Source organism: Hyla sarda, chromosome 6 (assembly GCF_029499605.1).
Source record: "Hyla sarda isolate aHylSar1 chromosome 6, aHylSar1.hap1, whole genome shotgun sequence".
Taxonomy (NCBI): domain Eukaryota; kingdom Metazoa; phylum Chordata; class Amphibia; order Anura; family Hylidae; genus Hyla; species Hyla sarda.
The window spans coordinates 260,609,156-260,633,847 of record NC_079194.1 but is presented as its reverse complement, the minus strand read 5'-3'; the positions used below and the strand labels follow the sequence as shown (position 1 = coordinate 260,633,847).

Here is a 24,692-nt window from a genome sequence, read left to right as displayed (position 1 = left end):
CTTCACTTAATGCAGAAGATATATCAAAACCTGTGTAGAGGAAAAGTTGCCCATAGCAACCAATTATCTTCTCTCATTTTTAACCCCTTAAGGACTAAGCGTTTTTCCATTTTTGCACTTTGTTTTTTTCCTTCTTGCCTTTTAGAAATCCTAACCCTTTCAATAGTGCACCTAAAAATCCATATGATGGCTTATTTTTTGCATCACCAATTCTACTTTTTAATGACATCCGTCATTTTACCCCAAAATCTATGCAAAACCCAAAAATCAGTGCAACAAAATTGAAGAAAAAACACCATTTAGTAACTTTTGGGGGCTTCCGTTTCTACGGAGTAAATTTTTTGGAAAAAATGACACATTCTCTTTATTCTGTAGGTCCATAAGAGTAAAATGATATCCTACGTATGTAGGGTTGATTTTGTCATAACTACATACACGAAAATGTATATGTTTAAAATTTTCATTTTCTGACCCCTATAACTTTTTTTTTATTTTTTCCGTGTACGGGGCGGTATGAGGGCTCCTTTTTTGCACCATGATCTGAAGCTTTTGGCGGTACCATTTTTGTATTTATCAGACTTTTTGATTGCTCTTTATTCCTTTTTCTTTTTATAAAACTGTTTATTTGTAGATTTTACAAAATAACAAAGCAAAATAGAGATAAGGTATAAAGACAAAAATGGAAATTAAAATATATCAATGTCATGTGTATGTATATATATATATATATATAGCAAAGTTATGACCTCACAATAACAATTAGTAGCATTGTCACTATGCTTCAATATACAATTCAGGCTATTATTTAATACCTAATTAAGTCAGTCGATAGAAAATAGATTAAGCTTACCATTCTACACATGGCAAGTTAGCTTATCTACAGTATAACAGCCTTACTGAGCATATTCCATTTTAAGAAAAGAGAGAAGAAAGAGAAAAAGAAAAAAGAAATATTGAAAAAAAATAAAGAAAATCGAAAGGAAATAAAAGTAGTTATAGGTAAAATTCAAAAACACAAACTAGAAAGACAAGCTGCATGATCCCCTTCAACCTTTTGGTAGTTTTTGTTATTTTGTCATTGGTGTTCTTGTTATGTATAGTATTCATCCCACAGCCGCCAAATTTTATTAATAATAAAATTTCGTCAGTGAGTTTTCTAATGACTCTGAAAAATATTCCATTCTTTTTATTTCTCTAATCCTATCTAGTAATACATTTATAGGTGGAGGTGTACTCCCACCATCTAGCTATTACACACTTGACCGCAGTCAGGATATGTAATAAAAGTCTAGTCTGTGTTTTATTAAGGTTTCTAGGGAACATATTCAAAAGGAATATAGATGGATCTAGGGGTAAAGGTACCCCCAAAAGACGCCTCACTAGGATTCCGACGAAATTCCAATAATCAGCCAGGGCAGGGCAATCCCCAAAAATATGTGGAAGCGTACCCCTGGCTTGTCGGCACCTCCAGCATAAGGGTGGAACCTGGGGAAAAATGCATTCAATAGAGCGGGTGTATGGTACCAAAAGGTGAGTACTTTATATTGATTTTTCCCTGTAATTTATGCAAGAAGAAGATTTAGCTGCAGTCGACCAAATTGTCTGCCATTGTCCAATAGTTAGAGTCTGACCCAGGTACTCCTCCCACTTGTCCATATAAGAGTGTCGTATTTTAGCGATATCCTGTGGTATGAGTAAAAGAGAGTAAATGTCTGTTTGATATAAGCCCTCTAGTTGATGTGGAATTTTTACATAAAGACTCAAAGTGTGTCATAGGAGGAAGGGTCGCAGCTGAAGTAAGGGAGGTCATTTGGGTGCACACATCTTGTTATAGTGAGTATGAGGAATTTGGGAGATTATATTTAGACTGTAAGTCTGAGAAGGGGATTAATGTACTTCTCAAGCAGGTCCGTCAAATACAAGAGTTTAGCTGACAACCAGTGCATGACCACGTCACTCCTGTAACTAGATGGGAAGGAGGGATTAGATATCAGTGGGGTAAATAGAGACTTTGGTGATTTAAGTCCATATGTTGACCAGGTTGCCTCCCATACCTTAAGTGTTACTGCAGTAGACTTCAGTATTTTCTTAGGAATTTTGGGTGTCTGCCATGTCCAGATTAAGGAGCTAGGATGGATCGGTGATATCCATTCCGTTTCATTTCCGACCATCTATGGGTCGGTTTAAATGCAGTCAGAGAAGGAATCCTTCTTAAGTGTACTATTTAAGAATCCTTCTTAAGTGTAATATTTATATAAATCTGGAAACGCCAGACCTCCATATGTTTTAGGCATAGTTAAAACTGCTATAGGGATCCTGTGACGCCCACCTTTCCAAATGAACTTAAGTAACATCGATTGAAACTTCATTAGGGCCCCCTTAGAGATAAAAATTGGAAGAGTTTCCATGATGTACAATAATTTGGGAAGTACTGTCGTCTTGACTGCTGCAACCCTTCCAAGGAGGGATAGAGGAAGCAACTTCCATTTGATCAATAAGGTGTTAATCTCCTGGACCAAAGGAGGAAAATTATGTTTAAAGAGAAGAGTAGTGTTCGGTGTGAGTTTAATGCCGAGATACTTCAAGGTATTCTCTTGCCATCTATAATTGAAATTAGATTAAAAAATGTCCAAGTCCCCATGTGAAATATTGATTGGCAGTATTTCGGTTTTATCGGAGTTGATTTTATAACCGGACATTTTAGAATATTTTTCAATGACCCTAAGAAGGTTGGGTAGCGACGTATGGGGTTTGGTCAATGTTAGAAGAACATCGTCCGCGTACAACGATATCTTAAATTCTTTGGAACCCAACTTAACCCCTGTAATATCAGCATTTCTACGGACATATGCTGCTAGGGGCTCGATGTTGAGTACAAAAAGTAAAGGGGAAAGAGGGCATCCTTGTCATGTCCCATTGTAAATTGGTAGGTATTTTGATGTTGCATGTTTAAGTCTTACTTGGGTGGATGGTGTTTTGTATAGGTTGGAGACAGCCGAGAAGAACGGACCATTTATTACAAATGTGCGGAGAGTATTCATAAAAAATGGCCAACTTAGCCTGTCAAAGGCTTTCTCAGCATCAAGGCTGATTATTACCCCGGGTGTGTTGGTCTTGTTCAACATATCTATTATATCCATATTCCTTTTCTTACTGTCTCCCGCCTGCCTACCCTGTATAAAACCCACCTGGTCCCTGTTGATTAAAGAAGGGAGGACCACCCTCAGACGATTGGCCAATAGTTTAGTAAATACCTTCAGATCCGAATTAAGCAGGGATATTGGTCTGTAACTCGCACAGTCTGTTGGGTCTTTACTAATTTAGGCAGTATGGTAATATATCAGCCTAGCATGGAGGAAGGTAAAATTGCATTCAGCAAAAATGAATTTAATAAAATTTGCTTGTGTGGAGATAGAACTTCCATAAAAGTTTTGTAATAAAAGTAAGGTAGGCGGTCCGGTCCAGGAGATTTACCATTGGGTAGCGGCTTAACCCCTTAACGACCACGGACATAAATGTACGTCCTGGTTTGGCGGGACTTCCTGCACCAGGACGTACATTTATGTCCTGTGTATGACCGCGAGCATCGAAAGGGTGCTCGCGTCATACACGGCAGGTTCCGTCTGCTAGCAGCAGCCGGGGACCCGCCCGCAATGGCCGACATCCGCGATTGCGCGGATGTCCGCCATTAACCCCTCCGATGCCGTGATCAATACACAACACGGCATCTGCGGCACTTTGATTGCTGCAAAAAAAAAGGTGAAAATGGGCTTGGACATGAAGGGGTTAATTGTATCATGGATTTCATCCAAGGTGATCGGGGAATTTAATATTTGTAAGTCAGACTCCTTTAATCCTTGGTAAGCCACAATTATCCAAATAATTTTGAAGAAGAAAATCTCTTTCCTCGGCTGTGGGAGGTAGGGAGGAAGGTAAATTATAAAGTTTAGCGTAAAACTCCCTAAACAGATCAGCTATACCCTCAGGGCTATAGACTAAGTGACCACTACTATTTTTTATTGCAAAGGGACTAGATTGTGAGGGCTGAGAATTAAGGTGAGAGGCAAGCAGGGTGTGTGGTTATTGGCCCTAGCATAATATTTGCCTGGAGTAGGAGAACAGTTTTTCCGCCACATTAATCTCCAAATCTTTCAATTCATTACGTATCTTAGTTATTTTACGCAGTAGTGAGGCTGTAGGGTATGTCTGTAACCTAATCTCCAGAGCTTTTAATTTATTTTTTAGTTCCACTGTATTCTTTAGTAGGTCTTTTTTGAGCTGGGAAGCCAACGATTAGAGATGAGCGAACTTACAGTAAATTCGATTTGTCACGAACATCTCGGCTCAGCACTTGATGACTTTTCATGCGTAAATTAGTTCAGCCTTCAGGTGCTCTGGTGGGCTGGAAAAGGTGGATACAATCCTAGGAAAGAGTCTCCTAGGACTTTATCCACCTTTTCCAGCCCACCGGAGCACCGGAAAGCTGAACTAATTTATGCAGGAAAAGTCATCAACTGCCGAGCAGAGAAGTTCGTGACGAATCGAATTTACTGTAAGTTCGCTCATCTCTACCAACGATATACATTGACCTTTTATTACTGTCTTATGGGCCTCCCATAAGACCGAACAAGAGGAGACTGTCCCTATATTTTGTTCGAAGTATTCCTTAATGCACGCCCCCAATCTATCCCTATTGTCCGCTTTCTTCAGAAGGGATTCATTTAATCTCCAGTGACAAATTCTTCTTGGGATGGAAGGGTCGGCTAATTCCAACATGATCAGTGCATGATCCAACCACGTAATCGGGAGTATTGTTGAGGTTTTGGTTAACCTATAGGCCGGGATATTCCCAAAGAACATGTCGCTTCTCGAGTGTGTTGTATGTGGATGGGAGTAAAATGTATATTCCTTAACATTAGGTTGATGGGAACGCCATAGGTCATACATATGGTGTTTCCGTATAAGCTTATTAAATAATTGAGATAAGCGAATTGTATTTTGTGGGGGTATTGGGTGATTGACCGACGTCCTGTCTAATTTCACAGAAAATGGAAGGTTAAAATCACCTCCTATCAATAATGTGGTTGGAGGCAACCTGGACAACTTGTTAAGTACTCTACTTAAAAATGGAATTTGGCTATGGTTGGGTGCATATAAATTGCAAAGTGTCATAAGTGAGGAAGAATGATAAATCTACCATGTGGATCTAGATAGGTAGTGTCAACCTGAAAGGGACATTTAGAGGAAAACAGTATGGCAACTTTCCCTGTCTTGATTAGCTGCATATATCTTTGGGTACTGTTTCAATGCGAAATTGAAGAAGTTTGGATCACAATGGTGAGTTAACTGTATAAAAGCAATGTCAACCTCTCTCCTCTTAAATTCTTTGAGTAAAAATAGGCGCTTAACATCCGTGTTTAGCCCCTTAACGTTGTATGACATTAACTTAGCCATATCTTGGTTTTAAGGAGAGAGGGATTTACAACCATACAGAAAAGTACCAACCCTCCCGAATTGACCAATACCAAAGAACCCCTTGCCCTCGTGTAATGTTGATGTGTGTTCGTTACCATAAAGTAAGCAGGGATGAAGAACACCGTGCCATCCCAGACATTCCTGTGGCTGAAGGTTAAGGTGGGGACCATGCTTTTAAAGAAAAAAAGGAAAAATATTTGAAGCAAGAAGATAGCAATACAGATATAGATAGAAACAATCCTGAGAATTAACTCTCTAACGATATCCAATATATTTGCCTTGGATATAACTTTGAAGAATTTCTACCTAATACTCGCGCCTGAGGCACTATGGGCTCAGGGATGAGAAAAATTCTTCTATAATAGGGGGAGAAAGCGAATACCAACAGAGAAACTAAGCTAGTCTAAGGAAGCTAGCTCCAAGCTGTTCTTCAGTTAAGCATGTAAAACTAAGAATCCTAACTATCATAACTTGAATATAGGACATTAGACTCAAAGTTTTTAAATATCAATGCAGTCTAATATTACTTGAAATTATATACTATGGGCCTGCCTAAAGCCATTTTTACAAAGGAATGAGGACTCAAGGATGCTTTGTGGTACACTAAACTCTATCACGAAGAGTCAATGTTCAAAACAACCTTTACTCAATATAGTCCATCACGCTGGGACGGACCGCCATTTTCAGGAGGGCGAGGTTGTGGTTTTCTATTCCTCCGCGGAGTCACCTTTGTCCAAACCGGAGGAGGAGCAGGAGGCCGAGGCAGGAGTTCCCAGTTGCTCAGCTGTGGGACAGGGATACCCAAAGTTCCACAGAATGAAGCGAGATCCTGTGAAGTCTTAAGTGTGATGCTTTTCCCATTCTTTCTCGCAATGAGGCTAAATGGAAAACCCCAACGATACACTATGTCCTTTTCTCACAGGATCTGTAATAGTGGTTTCAGTTGTCTTCTCTTCTGTAGCATTAACCACGATAAATCTGGTAGCAATTGTATTGCAGCACCGTCGAAATCAATCTCTAAGGTTCTGGCTTTGCTCATTATTTGTTCTTTCAGGGTATAATCTGTGACGCAGCATATTACATCCCTCGGATAGGGTGAGGAACCTTTTGGTTTAAGTGCTCTATTAGCTCTGACCATTTGAATTCTATGATCCGAGGGTGCATTTAGGACAGTATTGAATATTGCTTCCAGTGTCGCCTTTAAGTCTTCCTCTTGAGTTGCTTCCGGCAATCCCCTCACTCTAATATTGTGTCGACGACCTCTGTTATCCAGATCCTCCAGATGTCTTTGGTAGAACATCCAGATCCTCCACATGTCTTTTGGCGCTGCGGAATCTGTAGGTGCTGTATAAATAAATAGAATAAATAAATAGTTGCTGAGGGTTTCGTGTTGGGCTGACACGGTTGTTTGTAATTGAGAAATGTATTTTCAAGTTTCATTGTGGTCACGTTCCACGCTATCCACTCTCTGATTAACCGACCATATATCCTGTCGTAAGTTTGCCATCTCAGACTTAAAAGTTTGCTTTTTGTCCATCAAGAATCCATTAAAATAATCTATAGTAGGAATCTGGCTTAGGTGGGCTTTCCACTGCCCTTCATTATGCTCAAGTGGAGTATCTTCCGGTGGCTCAGGACCACATGGGGACCAAGCAACTTGATCTCCTTTTTTCCGCAGAGGTGAAGCCGAAGGGGTAGATGCATCAGTTTCCCAAGTAATTGCTGAGGACAATGTCCTTTTAGCAGTAGGTTGTGAAGGCTTGGGCTTCCTTTGTTCCTTGGGGTCAAAGTCCACAATTTGGATGGATGTGCGCGGTCCCGTTGAGCTTGTCTTGTTATCTGGAGTGGACCCTTGTAAAGAGGACTTGGATTTTGTAGTATCAAGATTTTCCTTAAGTTCTTCCGCTTCCATTAGAAGTGAATAGTCAGAACAAGCCATCGTTTCCCACTTTTTGTGCATTTTCGTCATGGCTGTTGTACCTTCAGGTAGATCTCGGATCAGATGAAATCTGTTATATAACCTTAAAGGATGACTTTTTAATGGAGAAGTAGGAGCGCTGTATGTCTGTAGGTTGTGGCCTCCCTGGGTATTGGCGTCAGAGCACGTTGAGTGCGGTATAGACACGGATCTGGAGCGCAGGAATCTTAGCTGAGGCGATGGATTCTTTTGCTTTTTGTTCTTATTTTGTCTTCCCATGAGAGGTGCAAGAGGGAATAACAGGTATAATAGTCATTTGCTTTTTTTTAGTTAAGTCCCGGACTATATTGTAAAAGTTGTATAATAGGATATCAATTTGGTTATTATTTAGTAGGTATGAATGTGAGCCCCTACTGTCCTTTAAAATTCCGCAGTATAAATATATTCAAGGATTCCCTCAAGGTTAGGTTAGTAGGTTGAAGGAAAAACACGGTTAGAGATAATCTTGTAATTTTTAGTAGAGGGGAGCAATTTACAGCTTCACCACAAGGTGGCAGTCAGTCCCCAGTAAAAAGAGCAGCTAGATGAATTGCATGAAAAAGTATGCAAAATACAGCTTCCAGCCAAATCAAGTTGTATAGACAATCACATATCACCAGAAAGACTTTTATGGGGGCAAAGGTTTTCAGCAGAGACTATGTTCACCACCACTTCCTCCTCCTGAGCAGCAAAGGAGATATTCCCCTTATAGTAACAAGTTCAGCCTGAGGCTCTTAACAATGTGACTTGCTGTCACTGCAATTGGGCCTCAGTCCTGTATCCTCAGACCTACCAGTGAACCTGGGACCCGAGAGTGGAGTCACTTGCTTCCTCCCAGCGCAGTTTTTTTTTTTATAAAGATGGCGCCCTGCACACTCTGTGCAAGGAGATATCTGTGTAAGGAGAGGTCACTGCGCTCCCCAAATATGGCAGCCAGAATAAATCCCTGGATCAACGTTCTGTCCCTATACTGTAGATCTAGTATACATAACCTGCGATGATGATGTTCTCCAAAAAATGCATCCAGACCCTTTTTGAAGTCTTTTACAGAGTTCACCATGACCACCTCCTCTGGCAGAGAGTTCCATAGTCTCACTGCTCTTACAGTAAAGAACCCCCGTCTGTGCTGGTGTAGAAACCTTCTTTCCTCAAGACGTAGAGGATGCCCCCTTGTTATAGATAGTCCTGGGTATGAATAGATCATGGGAAAGATCTCTGTACTGTCCCCTGATATATTTATACATAGTTATTAGGTCTCCCCTAAACCTTCTTTTTTCTAAACTAAATAACCCTAATTCTGATAATCTTTCTCGGTACTGTAGTCCTCCCATTTGCCCGTCTTTGAACCCTCTCCAGCTCCACTATATCTTTCTTGTACACTGGTGCCCAGTACTGTACACAGTATTCTGTGTGGTCTGACTAGTGATTTGTACAGCGGTAGAATTATTTCCTTGTTGTGGGCATCTATTCCACTATTGATGCACCCCATGATTTTATTAGTCTTGGCAGCAGCTGCCCGACACTGGTCACTACAGCTAAATTTACTGTTAACTAAGACTCCCAAGTCCTTTTCCATGTCAGTCGTCCCAAGTGTTCTCCCATTTAATACATAATCCCAGCCCGGATTTTTCTTCCCCATGTGCATTACCTTACATTTATCAGTGTTGAACCTCATCTGCCACTTCCCAGCCCAAACTTCCCTCATATATGCACAAATGGATCTGGATAGGTTGAGAGTACAATACGCTTCACAATGCTTAAAACGTATTAAACGTATTAAAAAGTATTTGTCTAGAACAGCAGCATGTGTGCACGTTTGGCTGGCCTTTCACAATATCTAGGCCCTTGAAAGATTACCAGGTACAAAATAGTATACAACTTAGATGTACGTATGCGGTATGCACTTATGAGTGCAGAAAAATGCGCTACAAGTACCCTTTTAAAAAAACATATTTTTGTAAAGCACCAGCAGTACACAACAGTGCTGCAGCCAATAAATGCTATGTACTAAACACAAAATTGCACTCTGTAAGAGACTATTAGGAAGGGACTGCTGGGTATTATACTGTCTACAGACTAGTATAATCAGCAGAGCATTTTTTTTGGGAACAAAGACACTAATAGAGGGGGCCGCCCGGGCAGGTACAGTGGTAACAATGGGAGATTTTAACTATCCAGATATAGATTTGGGTCCGGGGTTGGCTAAAACTACAAAGGGGCGACAATTCCTTAATTTATTGCAGGATAATTTTATGGGCCCATTTGTGGAGGACCCAACAAGAAGTGATGCCTTGTTGGATCTGATCATTTCCGAAAACGCAGAGCTGGTTGGTAATTTAACTGTGAGGGAAAACCTTGGTAATAGCCACCACAATATAGTTACTTTTTACTTAAAATGTAGAAAACAAAGACAGGCGGGGAAGGCAAAAACATATAATTTTAAAAAGGCAAATTTCCCTGGTCTGTGAGCTGCACTACAGGACATAGACTGGGGGGAGGTGTTGTCAAATAATGATACAGAAGGTAAATGGTACATCTTTAAATCAACTCTAAATAACTATACAGCTAAATATATACCAAAGGGGAACAAATATAAACGATTAAAACTAAATCCTACATGGCTGACAAATGTTAAAGATCAATAAACATTAAAAAAAAAAGCTTTAAAAAAAATACAAATCTGATGGGTCAGCTATAACATTTAAACAGTACAAGGAGCTTAATAAAATCTGTAAAAATGTAATAAAAACAGCAAAAATTCTAAATGAGAGACAGGTGGCCAAAGAAAGCAAAACTAATCCTAAATTTTTTTTTTAGATATATAAATGCAAAAAACCAAGGACAGAGCATGTAGGACCCCTTAATAATGACAATGGGGAGGTTGTCACAGGCGATATAGAGATGGCAGAGCTACTGAATGGGTTCTTTAGTTCTGTATATACTAGGGAAGAAGGAGGAGCTGACATTGGACAGGTCAGTGCTGGTAACACATCATGTAATGTACTGAACTGGCTTAATGTAGAAATGGTACAAGGTAAGTTAAGTAATATAAATGTAAGCAAATCTCCAGGGCCAGATGGATTGCACCCAAGAGTTCTTAGAGGTAAGTTCAGTAATATCTGTACTCCTGTTCATGATATTTAGAGATTCATTGGTGTCTGGTATTGTGCCAAGGGACTGGCACAAGGTGAATGTGGTGCCAATCTTCAAAAAGGGCTCTAGGTCTTCCCCAGGAAACTATAGACCGGTAAGTTTTAACGTGCATTGTGAGTAAATTGTTTGAAGGACTTATAAGGGATTACATACAGGAATACATAGGGGATAATTGTATTATAAGTGATGGCCAGCATGGGTTTACTAAGGATAGAAGTTGTCGAACCAATCTAATTTGCTTTTATGAAGAGGTGAGTAGAAGACTTGACAGAGGAATGGCTGTGGATATAGTGTTTCTGGATTTTGCCAAAGCGTTTGATACTGTCCCTCACAGACGTCTGATAGGTAAGTTAAGGTCTTTGGGTTTGGAAACTTTAGTTTGTAACTGGATTGAACACTGGCTCATGGATCGTACCCAGAGAGTGGTGGTCAATTATTCGTACTCTAATTGGTCCCCGGTAATTAGTGGTGTACCCCAAGGTTTAGTATTGGGCCCGCTGTTGTTTAATTTATTTATCAATGATATAGAGGATGGCATTAACAGCTCTGTTTCTATCTTTGCAGATGACACCAAGCTTTGTAGCACGGTACAGTCTATAGAGGATGTGTATAGGTTACAAGATGACTTGGATAGACTAAGTGTCTGGGCATCCACTTGGCAAATGAGGTTCAATGTGGATAAATGTAAAGTTATGCATCTGGGTACTAATAACCTGCATGCATCGTATGTCTTAGGGGGTATTAAACTGGCAGAGTCACTGGTAGATCACAGACTTCAGAATAGCATGCAATGTCAGGCTGCTGCTTCCAAGGCCGGCACCATATTGCCATGTATAAAAAGAGGCATGGACTCGAGGGACAGGGACATAATACTCCCCCTTTATAAAGCATTGGTACGGCCTCACCTGGAATATGCTGTTCAGTTTTGGGCACCAGTCCATAAAAGGGACACTGTGTTGCTGGAAAGGGTACAGAGACGCGTGACTAAACAAATATGGGGCATGGAACAGCTTAGCTATGAGGAGCGATTAAAGGAGTTACAATTGTTTAGTCTTGAGAAGAGACGTTTAAGGGGGGATATGATAAATGTATATAAGTATATTAATGGCCCATCCATAAAATATGGACAAAAACTGTTCCTGGTTAAACCCCCCCCAAAGGATGAGGGAGCACTCCCTCCGTCTGGAGAAGAAAGGGTTTAGTCTCAAGGGGCGACGCGCCTTCTTTACCATAAGAACTGTGAACCTATGGAACAGTCTACCTCAGGAACTGGTCACAGCAGGAACAATTAACAGCTTTAAAACAGGGTTAGATACATTCCTGGAACAAAATAACATTAATGCTTATGAAGAAATATAAAATCCCATCCCTTCCCCAATATCGCGCCATACCCCTACCCTTCGGTTCCCTGGTTGAACTTGATGGACGTATGTCTTTTTCAACCGTACTAACTATGTAACTATGAATTGCGCTGAAGAAGTATTCCTGCCTCCTCTGCTAAGGTTTATGAAGTTGAGGCAGCTTGTTGAAATGTATGAAGCAACACACAGCTATGTGCCCCTCTCTGAAATACTATGCCGAAGAAAGTGACTGGGAGGTTTATGCCTGCAGCTGCAGTAAAAATCATTTTCAGTGAAAAAAAACAATTCTCTCCGTCCACGAGAACGCTGATGTGACTAGGAGGATGTTAAACGCTGCTGGACTGTGCTTTTCTCTGCTGTAACACACACACAGGCTCTATGTCCTATGATCCTTCTGCAGTGTATTGTAATGAAGTGAGAAGCCGGAATTATGTCTGCCGATTTATATAGGGCTGTGACATCACAGGAGTGACAGGCTGCTGGTTGGCTGCATCCTGCATGTTATTCAGGGTCATCCCACCTACTTCCCTTCCCTGCCTTCCCCCTTCCCAGCGTACCTTGCCCAATGTACCTTGCCCATTTTAGATGCCCAAGTGCCTTCGCTTCAATGAAGCGATTTGCGCGATAGAATCGCAATGATATTTGCATTCATTGTGAATCGAATATTTCCTGAAATTCGTAACGCATTCGGGTTAGTCAGCTTAGATTAGCTCATCTCTAGTTGCTTCCTATAACCATCAATAAGCTTCTTACACCTCTCAGCCGGAATGTTGGACCACTCTTCCTTTGCAAACTGCTCCAGGTTTTCTTATTGGAATGGTACCTTTTCCCAACAGCAATTTTAAGATCTCTCCACAGGTGTTCAATGGGATTTAGATCTGGACTCCTTGCTGGCCACTTCAGAAATCTCCAGCGCTTTGTTGCCATCCATTTCTGGGTGCTTTTTGATGAATGTTTGTGGTCATTGTCCTGCTGGAAGACCCAAGATCTAGGACGCAAACTCAGCTTTCTGACACTGGGCTTTACAATGCAACCCTAAATCCATTGGTAATCCTCAGATTTCATGATGCCTTGCACACATTCAAGGCACCCAGTGCCAGAGGCAGCAAAACAACCCCAAAACATCATTGAACCTCCACCATATTTCACTGTAGGTACTGTGATCTTTTCTTTGTAGGCCTCATTCCATTTTCAGTACATAGAGCATTTTGGTAAAGCACATCATTCTACTTAGTCTTATTTGTCCACAAGATTTTTTCCCAGAAGGATTTTGGCTTACTCAAGTTCATTTTGGCAAAATGTATTCTTGCTTTTTTATGTCTGTGTGTCAGCAGTGGGGTCCTCCTGGGTCTCCTGCCATAGCGTTTAATTTCATTTAAATGTCGATGGCTAGTTAGCGCAGACTCCCTGTGCCTGCAGGACAGCTTGAATATCGTTGGAACTTGTTTGGGGCTGCTTATCCACCATCTGGACTATCCGGCGTTGACACCTTCTTCATAAATTCATAAATTTTTCTCTTCCGTCCACGCCCAGGGAGATTAGCTACAGTGCCATGGGTTGCAAACTTCTTGATAATGTTGCACACTGTGGACAAAGGCAAATTTAGATCTCTGGAGATGGACTTGTAACCTTGAGATTGTTGATATTTTGCCACAATTTTGGTTCTCACGTCCTCAGACAGTTCTCTTCTCCTCACAATGCAAAGACTAAGTGAACTTCTCCTTTTTTTTAATCTTCTTTCAGGTGTGATTTTTTTTTTTAATATTACACACCCCTGTTACTTGCTTCAGGTGAGTTTAAAGGAGCATCACATGCTTGAAACTATCTTATTTATCCACAATTTTAAAAGGATGCCTTTTAGAGATGAGCGAACTTTTCAAAAATTCGATTCGGCCAATTTGCCGAATATTCCCTAAAAGTTTGATTCGATCCGAATTTGTTCGCGGCGAATCAATATTTAAAAAAGGCTATTTCTAGCCTACATACAGCCTCTATAGGGGTATAGAACACTTTGCTGTATCCTAAAACGCATATGGAGTGTGCTGGGGTAGTGAAATAACACTGTTATTCCGAATAGCATGCAGATTACCGGCATCGCTCTTAGAATCACTGCCGCACAGCAGCACAATGACAGATCCTGGTGGTGGCATCAGTGTCAGGAGACCATATAGTGACTGAATGACATAGCGTGGAGGTGTTGGCAGCATAAGGACACCATATAGTGGATGAATGGCACAGCGTGGAGGTGTTGGCAGCATGAGGACACCATATAGTGGGTGAATGGCACAGCGTGGAGGTGTTGGCAGCATGAGGACACCATATAGTTGCTGAATGGCACAGCGTGGAGGTGTTGGCAGCATGAGGACACCATATAGTGGCTGAATGGCACAGCGTGGAGGTGTTGGCAGCATGAGGACACCATATAGTGGCTGAATGACACAGCGTGGACATGTTGGCAGCAAGAGGAGACCATTTAGTGGCTGAATGGCACAGAGGAGTTGGCTGATGCACTAGTACACTACACACCAGGGCTTCACAATCCCCCCCCCCCCCAAAAATAAAACAACACAATATGAGAAGTTTTTGACAAAGATTTCTCATAGGTAGCACCCGCTATACAAAAAAATTTAAATTCACAGACCCAGGCCCCACCACAGCGACATCAGTAACCCATTTATTGCCTGAAGGACACAGGCTGGAGTTGGCTGATGCACCAGTACACACAGGGCTTCACTATCCGCCCCAAAATCAACAAAATTGTATAATAAAAAAATATATATATATACCTTTGTGTAAGCACAAGCGCATATCCAACATTTCAAAAGACTATAAGGCAGGATGGTGGACCACCCAAAGACTTTCTTCTCAAAAATAATGAACGACAGAATTTTAGATTTTTTTTTTTTTTTTAAATTGAAATTCCTAGACCCAGGCCCCACCTCAGCTGCATTAGTAACCCATATATTTCCTAACGGACACAGACTGGAGTTGACTGATGCACGAGTACACACCCGGTCTTCACAATCCACCCCAAAAAACAACACAATATGAGACATTTTGCCTGTGTATATCTTTCACTGACAGGTGCGGGAAATTCAGGAGCCAAACATGCCCAGGGGAGACCACCTGCTTCGCGGCAGCCTACCTTTCCGAGGCTGCCTACCGCTGGGGCCCCCCGCGATCAAACACTTATCCCCTATCCACAGGATAGGGGATTAGTGTAAAACGCAGCATTTGTCCTTAAACGTAGCCACATGAAAGATATGTCGGCAGAAGGTGAAGCGTGGCCAGGGTCCCAATGTGGGCACCACGGCCCTGTGTCAACACATGCTTTGCCGCCATAAAGCGGCCTGGGAGAACCATGGCTCCGATGTAGTGGTCCAGCCTGCTGCATCACCCAGTGGCCATACGCTCCCTCCTTCATCCAGGCAAGGCTCCACCATATGAGCCAAATGGAGCTGTGTGTCAAACCCTTCTTCTGTCGCTCCTGATTCTCCTGCTTTTTTTATTTGAAATTTTGATAAAATTTTAGATTTTTCGGGAATTTTCGATATGCACTTGTTCTTAAACAAAGGTAACAAAACCAGAAATGGGCGGTCAGGGCTATGAAAAACATTTTGTATAGCGGGTGCTACCTTTGAGAAAATTTGAAATTCCCTGACCCAGGCCCCACCTCTGCGGCATTAGGAACCCATATATTGCCTGAGGGACACAGCCGGGAGTTGGCTGATGCACGGGTACACACCATGGCTTCACAGTCCCCCCCCCCCCAGAAAACCACAAAATCTTCTGAAATTGGCTAACGAAATACTTTACTACCTCGTAACAGCGGGATCTATGTTATCATATTGTAACCTGGTCTTTTTAATATGTAATGACTCTGTGTATTATTGAATGTACTTGGATTTTTTTATTGTTACATTTATTTTTAATATACATTTTTTATTTAAAAAAAAAAGGTTTTGATAAAATACCCAGAAAAACATAATTTTCACCAAAAATGATGCTGAAGCAGTGTTACGCCCTCAGATGTCCTGGCCGCACTAGCGCTCCACTGAACGCATTGGCGTGTCTCTATCTTTCAAGGACAGCGTGTATCTCACTGAAACCAATTAGTGATAGGGATCTTGGATTGCAATTATTTGCCATCAACGATTAATTCCCAGTAAGTGCGGGTCACACCGTTCACACCGCCCATCGCTACTACCGATTGGACGGTTTAGTGAGGTCCTCGGATCGGCACCGGAGGGGTAGGAGAAGGCCCTGGCAGAGCAACGAGAATTTAACAATCATTTTTAAAATTTGCAATAGGCATGTATTTAGCGACTGCTAAACATCCAAAAAATGAAGGCCCAAGGCCTGAGGCATCAGGGAGGCAAGTAGACCCTGTAAGACACAGAATGAGTCAGGAGCAGTCATTTGCAGTACCCAAGAGGGTTTCATAACCCCTTACATTTAAAGATCAATGTTGACATTTGCATTAAGCATGTATTTAGCTACTGCTAAACTTGAAAAATTTATAGGCACCAGGGAGGCAAGTAGTTACTGAAAGACACAGAATGAGTCTGGAGCAGTCATTCGCAGTACCCAAGAGGGTTTCATAAACCCTTACATTTAAAGAGCAATGTTGACATTTGCATTAAGCATGTATTTAGCTACTGCTAAACTTCAAAAAATTATAGGCCCAAGGCCAGAAGCATCAGTTTTCCCCATATTAGGAGCATAGTTGTCCCCCAGATTAGGCAGCATACATGTCACCCAGATTAGGCAGCATACATGTCACCCAGATTAGGCAGCATACATGTCACCCAGATTAGGCAGCATACATGTCACCCAGATGAGGAGCATACTTGTCCCCCAGAGTAGGCAGCATAGATGTCCCCCAGAGTAGGCAGCATAGATGTCCCCCAGAGTAGGCAGCATAGATGTCCCCCAGAGTAGGCAGCATAGATGTCCCCCAGAGTAGGCAGCATAGATGTCCCCCAGAGTAGGCAGCATAGATGTCCCCCAGAGTAGGCAGCCTAGATGTCCCCCAGAGTAGGCAGCCTAGATGTCCCCCAGAGTAGGCAGCCTAGATGTCCCCCAGAGTAGGCAGCCTAGATGTCCCCCAGAGTAGGCAGCCTAGATGTCCCCCAGAGTAGGCTGCCTAGATGTCCCCCAGATTAGGCTGCCTAGATGTCCCCCAGATTAGGCTGCCTAGATGTCCCCCAGATTAGGCTGCCTAGATGTCCCCCAGATTAGGCTGCCTAGATGTCCCCCAGATTAGGCTGCCTAGATGTCCCCCAGATTAGGCTGCCTAGATGTCCCCCAGATTAGGCTGCCTAGATGTCCCCCAGATTAGGCTGCCTAGATGTCCCCCAGATTAGGCTGCCTAGATGTCCCCCAGATTAGGCTGCCTAGATGTCCCCCAGATTAGGCTGCCTAGATGTCCCCCAGATTAGGCTGCCTAGATGTCCCCCAGATTAGGCTGCCTAGATGTCCCCCAGATTAGGCTGCCTAGATGTCCCCCAGATTAGGCTGCCTAGATGTCCCCCAGATTAGGCTGCCTAGATGTCCCCCAGATTAGGCTGCCTAGATGTCCCCCAGATTAGGCTGCCTAGATGTCCCCCAGATTAGGCTGCCTAGATGTCCCCCAGATTAGGCTGCCTAGATGTCCCCCAGATTAGGCTGCCTAGATGTCCCCCAGATTAGGCTGCCTAGATGTCCCCCAGATTAGGCTGCCTAGATGTCCCCCAGATTAGGCTGCCTAGATGTCCCCCAGATTAGGCTGCCTAGATGTCCCCCAGATTCAGAGCTTAGTTGTTCCCCAGATTCAGAGCTTAGTTGTTCCCCAGATTCAGAGCTTAGTTGTCCCCCAGATTCAGAGCTTAGTTGTCCCCCAGATTCAGAGCTTAGTTGTCCCCCAGATTAGCAGTTTAGTTGTCCCCCAATGAGTGCGGGCCGGTCAGAGCCAATCAAAGGGCCGTATGTGGCAAGCGGGCCATACAATGCCCAGGTCTGCCCCAGAGGGTTTCATAACCAACCATAATAGAGAAAATGTTGTTGTAGTTGTTGAGCATGATCAAACTACTCAGACCCATTTGTCATTGGTGGCTTGAAATCCTGGCTGATCCATCCCTGATTCATCTTGACAAACGTCAGTCTCTCCACATTTTTATTGGACAGTCGAGTTCGCCTTGGGGTGACTATGGCCCCGGCCGCATTAAACATCCGCTCTGATGGCACACTACTGGCCGGGCAGGACAGCTTTTCCAGGGCAAACTCCGCTAGTTGCGGCCATAAATCAAGTTTGGCTGCCCAGAAGTCCAGTGGATCTTCAGCGGTTGTTGGCAGGGTCATGTCGAGGTAAGCCACCACCTGCTGGTTCCGGTCCTGCTCCATGTCCACCTGCTGCTGATGAGTAGCTTCACTATGCGGCTGAAGGAAGCTACTCATCAGCGACTGTAGACTCAGGCTGCTGCTGATTGAGCCGGTACTGCTCCTGCCACCCCTCCCCTCCCCAGCAGCCGTGGCAGTGGAAGGTGAGCGCAGAGGGCCCCCCGAGTCAGACCTGCAAGTGGATGGACCATGTGGCCGATAGGCATCGGCCAACCGACTACGTAGAAGCTCCCTGTAGTAGGTCAGTTTGTCCTCCCTCTCAGTGGGTGTAAAAAGGCCCCCATTCTGGGCCGGTAGAAAGGGTCTAATAAGGTGGAGATCCAGAAGTCATCGCGCTGATGAATTTTGACAATTCGGGGGTCACTACGCAAGCCACTCAGCATGCATCGTGCCATTTGTAACTCGCTGGGACTACCTTCCTCCATCTCCACTGCATACTGCCACGGTGTGTCTGGGTCCTCTGTCTCGCCTCCCTCGTAATAACCCTCCTGCTCCTCCTCTCCTATCCAATGACCAGAAACACCGGCCATCTCATCCACCGTAAAATGTACTCCGCTCTGCCCCTCATCATCCTCCTCCAGTTCATCCCCCACAGGACTCATGTAGCCTTCTGATGTAGGCGCAACGTCTCCATTGCCGTGACCAGCCATGTTTTCAATCCTTTTTTGGAGTAAATGTAGGAGTGTAATTACGTCGTTCATGGCATAATTCGAGTGACTAAAAAAAAAATGTGGCTTCCTCAAAGGGCCTCAGCAAACGGCAGGTCTCACGTATGAGCTGCCACTCGTTCACATTGAAGTTACACAGGGGAGTACTCCTATCTGCTTGGATCATCAAAAAATCGTTGATGGCTTTTCTTCGTATAGTCTGTCCAACATATGTAGGGTGGAATTCCAACGTGTGGCAATGTCACAAATGAGACTATGTTGTGGGATACCGTTCTGACGCTGCAGCACAAGCAAAGTGTGCTTGGCGGTGTACGAGTGGCTGAAGTGCATGCACAGTTTCCTTGCCATTGTCAGGACGTCTTGCAAATGGGGTGAAGACTTGATGAACTTCTTGACAACCAGATTCAACACGTGTGCCATGCAGGGCGAATGGTTCACACTTCCTTGACGCAGCGCGACCACAATGTTCTTCCCATTGTCGGTCACCATGGTTCCCATTTCCAGATTTTGTGGAGTAAGCTATACTCGGATTTGTTCACTAATGAACTTTAGCAGTTCCTCCCCTGTGTGACTCCAAACCATGTGAAGGACGGCTTGACACCGCTGTGCCCTACACATATGGTACGATGAAGGGCCACCGAGATTTGGACGTGCAGTGGAGGCCGAGGACACGGGGGAGGAGGAGGAGGCGCACACTGTAAAAGGACCAACTGCCTGGGAGCGAGAGCGTGGAGGAGGAAGCAGTGTGACCTGTCCAAGTTGCTGTTGTGGCTGTGCAGGAACAACATTTACCCAGTGGGCCGTAAAAGACATGTATTGTCCCTGCCCGTAGTTACAGCTCCACACGTCGGCGCTGCCGTGCACTTTTGAACATACCGACAGGCTCAAGGACTGGCCCACCTTCTCTTGTACAAACTTATGCAGGACTGGTACTGCCTTCTTCGCAAAGAAATGACGGCTTGGGACTCTCCACCTCGGCTCGGCACAAGCCATCAATTCCCTGAAAGCTGCAGAGTCCACCAGTTGGAAAGGGAGGGACCAGCAACTTGGACAGGAGCACATTCAACTTCTGCGCCGTTTGATGAGTGGGCGCATACTGTTGTCTCTTGGACATTATTGGCGCCATCTCCAGGAACACCTGTTCCACTGCCTCCCAGAATGGTAGCTTGCCGCGAAGCAGGTGGTCTCCCCTGGCACGTTTGGCTCCTTAATTTCCACTACTGCCACCACCACGCTGATTGCCAACCGTGCTACCGCCTTGCTGCCTCATAGACAAAGAGCAAATCTCTTCTCCTGATGTTGATGAAGCCCCGGCTTCTGCACCCGGCTCCCAATTGCGATGGGCTTCATCATCATCAAAAGATGTGTGCACGTCACTGATGTCCTCCTCGTGTTCCACAACAGTGTCTGCTTCAGGACCCTGAACAATTGAAACACCGCCTCCCACGTCACTCTCCGCATCACTACTTGGCCGCCTTGCGGAGCAAGCGACGCAGGTCTCCTCACATTCTTGGCTGCCCATTAGCTGCTGACTGTCCTCTATTACATCGTCCTCACTAAATAGTGGAGCTGAACCCAAAGCATGAGATACTTCTTTGGGACAGGGAACAGCATAGGACAAAAGCAATGGGATTACGGGGACTCCTCCCGGGCCATGCCAACTGAGGGTTGTGTCTGAGGAACCCACCGACTCTTGACTGGGGTTGTCAGATGTCACTTGTGATGATGGGGATGAGTGTGCAAACCAATTGACGAGGAGAGATGCGTCAACGACACGACCGCTAGGTGTTAACGGGAGCTCAGGCCTATTGCTGCGACTCCTGCTGCCACTCGCCCCAAGTCTGCTGCCAACTCTGCCTGACGTATGTAGGCCTCTGCCCCTTCTCTGTGCACGTCCTGGCACTTTCCTTCCTGACGTACTTAGTGTGTTTATGAGGGTATAGAACAGCAGCAGTCGATTACTTACGGCTGTCCTTTCACAGTATATAGGCCCTAGACAGAATAACAGTTACTAAATAGTACACTCCTTTGTTGTATGTATGCCCTTTGCAATGATGAGCGCGCTGGTATGCGTATTTCTATGCAGGAAAACCTTTCTTTTTTTCTTTAATACACCGGCAGGTGTATAACGTGTGGTATAACACTGAATTTAACACAGATACAGAAATAAATGTAGTATATGGTACGCTATTTGCTTGTATGTAGGCCCTTTGCAATCATAAGGCCACTGTTAAGCGTATTTGTACCCAGGAAATACTTTTATTTTTTTTTTCTTTCATACACCGGCAGGTGTATAACGTATAACGTTTTTCAAGAACAGGTGTATTACCTGTTCTTGAAAAATTTCAAGGGTGCCAACATTCATGACTGTGTATGTATACATGTTTGTTTGTGTACATATGTATCGCTCTCGCTCTCGCTCTCTATTGATCTATCTATCTATATATATAGCAACAGGAGAATACAGCAGCACACTGCTAGCACAAAGATATAGATAAAACATGAGTATGTAGATGAAACATGAGTATATGGATAAAACATGAAACACAGACTGGAGAGTGGCTACCTCCATATTGGCTTTTGCACCCCACCTCTATCAGGTGTATATAAGGTGCCTTGGATGTTTAAGATCCTGCAATGCCTGCTGAACTGTTCACACAGAGGCATATTCATAGTTTAGGGTCCGTCCCAAAATGAGATCACCTTACCGTGGTGGGACGGTCCAAGCTAAGTACCTCACGGTTTCATAATTTCATATTTTCATTTATTGCACTACAGCTGTATAGCTTTTCATGTTTTATCCATATACTCATGTTTCATCTATAGACTCATGTTTTATCTATATCTTTGTGCTAGCAGTGTGCTGCTATATTCTCCTGTTGCTGTATATTTAGCCCAGCAGCCTGCACCTGGTTTTAGATATATATCTATCTCTCTATCTCTCTGATCTAATCTATCAATCTAATCTAAAACTTGGCACACATGTTACTTATATGTCAACAACAAACATAGGGTAGGTGATTTAACCCTTACTCACCCCCATTTCCCATACAAGTCAATGGGAAACATATGTTACTGCATAACTTCCAAACGGCTGGAGATATTTCGATAATACTTGGTCACATGTTACTTATATATCCACTTAAAATATAGGATAGTTAATTTAACCCTTAACTACCCCCATTTGTGAGGGTCGGGGTTTTAGTTTAAAGTCCCATGCAAATCAATGGGAAATGTATGTTCCCACATAACTTCCGTACGGCTGGAGATATTTCAATAACTGGTACACATATTACGGGTCGGGATAGGAGGACGGGGATAGGAGGTCGGGATAGAACAGTGGTCGGCAAGCTGCGGCTCGCGAGCCACATGCGGCTCCGCACGCACTTTAATGCGGCTCTTGCAGTGCGGTCGGGCCTCGGCGGCCGCCCATGCACACTGGTAACGTACAAGGGCCTGATACTAGTATCAGGCCCTTGTATGCAGAGCAGCAGCGGCCGCATAGTGCCGACCACTGCTGTATACTAAAAACCAGGGTGCCTCCAGCTGTTTTGAAACTACAACTCCCAGCATGCCCGGACCGGCAAAGGCTGTCCGGGCATGCTGGTAGTTGTAGTTTCACAACAGCTGGAGGCCCCCTGGTTTTTAGTATACAGTATTAGTTTTTACCTGCTCTGGCCGGCCCCCGGCGGCAGCCGCACACAGGAGCCGGCCTGGGCAGATAATCATAGGTTTTCCTATGCCGGACATCCCTGTGTCCCGAAAAATCTTTTCGGGACATAAGGATGTCCGCGGGTCACTAACCATTCTCCGCCGCGCGTCCTCCTCCGCGGTCTTCCTGCGATCCTCTGCCTCTCTATGGTTGTACGCAGTGACGTCCCGTGCGTACAACCATAGAGGCGCAGGAGTACCAGGAGGACCGGAGGAAGATGCACTCCAGCCAGAGCCTGGTAAGTGACCGGCGGCACGTCATCTTCAGTGTTCCGGTCACCGCTCCTCCGGTCCCGGCACCTACTGCTATGGTCCATAGGCCATAGCAGTAGATGGTGACCGGAACACTGTGGGGGGCAGTATACAGACATACAGCCTCCAGCCATACACTGTATATGGCTGGAAGCTGTATGTCTGTGGGGGGGGGGGGGGGGAGCTGCCTACCATTGTGGAGGGACTATACTGCCAACTATTGTGGGTGAACTATACTGCCAACTATTGTGGGGGGGAGCTGCCTACCATTGTGGGGGAACTATACTGCCAACTATTGGGGGGGGGGGGAGCTGCCTACCAGTGTGGGGGAACTATACTGCCAACTATTGTGGGGGGGAGCTGCCTACCATTGTGGGGAAACTATACTGCCAACTATTGTGGGGGAACTATACTGCCAACTATTGTGGGGGGGGGGAGCTGCCTACCAGTGTGGGGGAACTATACTGCCAACTATTGTGGGGGGAACTATACTGCCAACTATTGTGGGGGGGGAGCTGCCTACCATTGTGGGGGAACTATACTGCCAACTATTGTGGGGGAACTATACTGCCAACTATTGTGTGTGGGGGGGGGGGGGGTAGCTGCCTACCATTGTGGGGGAACTATGCTGCCTACTATTGTGGGGGAACTTCCTAATATTGTGGGGGGGGGAAGCTGCCTACTATTGTGGGGGGGCTGCCTACTATTGTGGGGGAGCTGCCTACCTAATGTGGGGGAGCTGCTGACCTAATGTGGGGGAGCTGCTGACCTAATGTGGGGGAGCTGCCTATTATTGTGGGGGAGCTGCTGACCTAATGTGGGGGAGCTGCTGATCTAATGTGGGGGAGCTGCTGACCTAATGTGGGGTAACTGTCTACTATTGTGGGGGAGCTGCTGACCTAATGTGGGGGAACATGCTGCCTACCTAATGGGGGGGGGGGGAGACTACAAGGTACCGTACATCACGGTAGGAGGGGTAGTCTTATACTGCGAGTATATCCCAAACTCTATATTTTAACTTTGAAAGTTGGGGGTCGTCTTATACGCCCAGTCGTCTTATACGCCGGCATATACGGTATATGTGAGGGGCACATGTCAGGGGGCATTATATGTGGGGGCACATGACAGGGGGCATTATAAGTGAGGGGCACATGTCAGGGGGGCATTTTATTGTGAGGGGCACAGGACATGGGGTATTATATATAAGGGGCACATGTCAGGGGGGCATTATATATGAAGGGCACATGGCAGGGGGGCATTATATGTGGGGGCAAATGACAGGACCCCCCCCTGTCATGTGCCCCCACATATAATAAAAACTTATTGAAACTAAAAACAGTGTACCATCCTATGTATTTTCGGTTTTAAAAATGTGACTCTCAAAATAAATTTCAATCGTGGTTTTGGCGAGATTTGGCTCAGTTGAAAAAAAAGGTTGCCCACCACTGGGATAGATGGACGGAATAGGAGAACGGGATAGGAGGACGGGAAAGGAGGTCGAGATATGAGGACGGGATAGGAGGTTGGGATATGACAACAATATATGAGGACGGGATATGAAGTCAAAAGCTTCCTCCTTTGTTTATTTTCCTCCCCAACAAGGATTAGGAAGGAAAAACCGGGCAACGCCGGGTACTCAGCTAGTATATATATATAAAACTCTGTGTGTGTGTGTATGTTCCAGCATCACGTCCAAACGGCTAAAGATATTAACGTGAAACTTGGCACACATGTTAC

At 44.4% G+C, this 24,692-nt stretch overlaps 1 protein-coding gene across 5 annotated transcripts in view; it reads left to right on the top strand.

Moving 5' to 3' along the window:
- Nucleotides 1-24,692, top strand: part of HRAS (HRas proto-oncogene, GTPase) — a 158,649-nt gene that overhangs the window by 84,027 nt on the left and 49,930 nt on the right. The gene's annotated exons all lie outside the window — the stretch shown is intronic.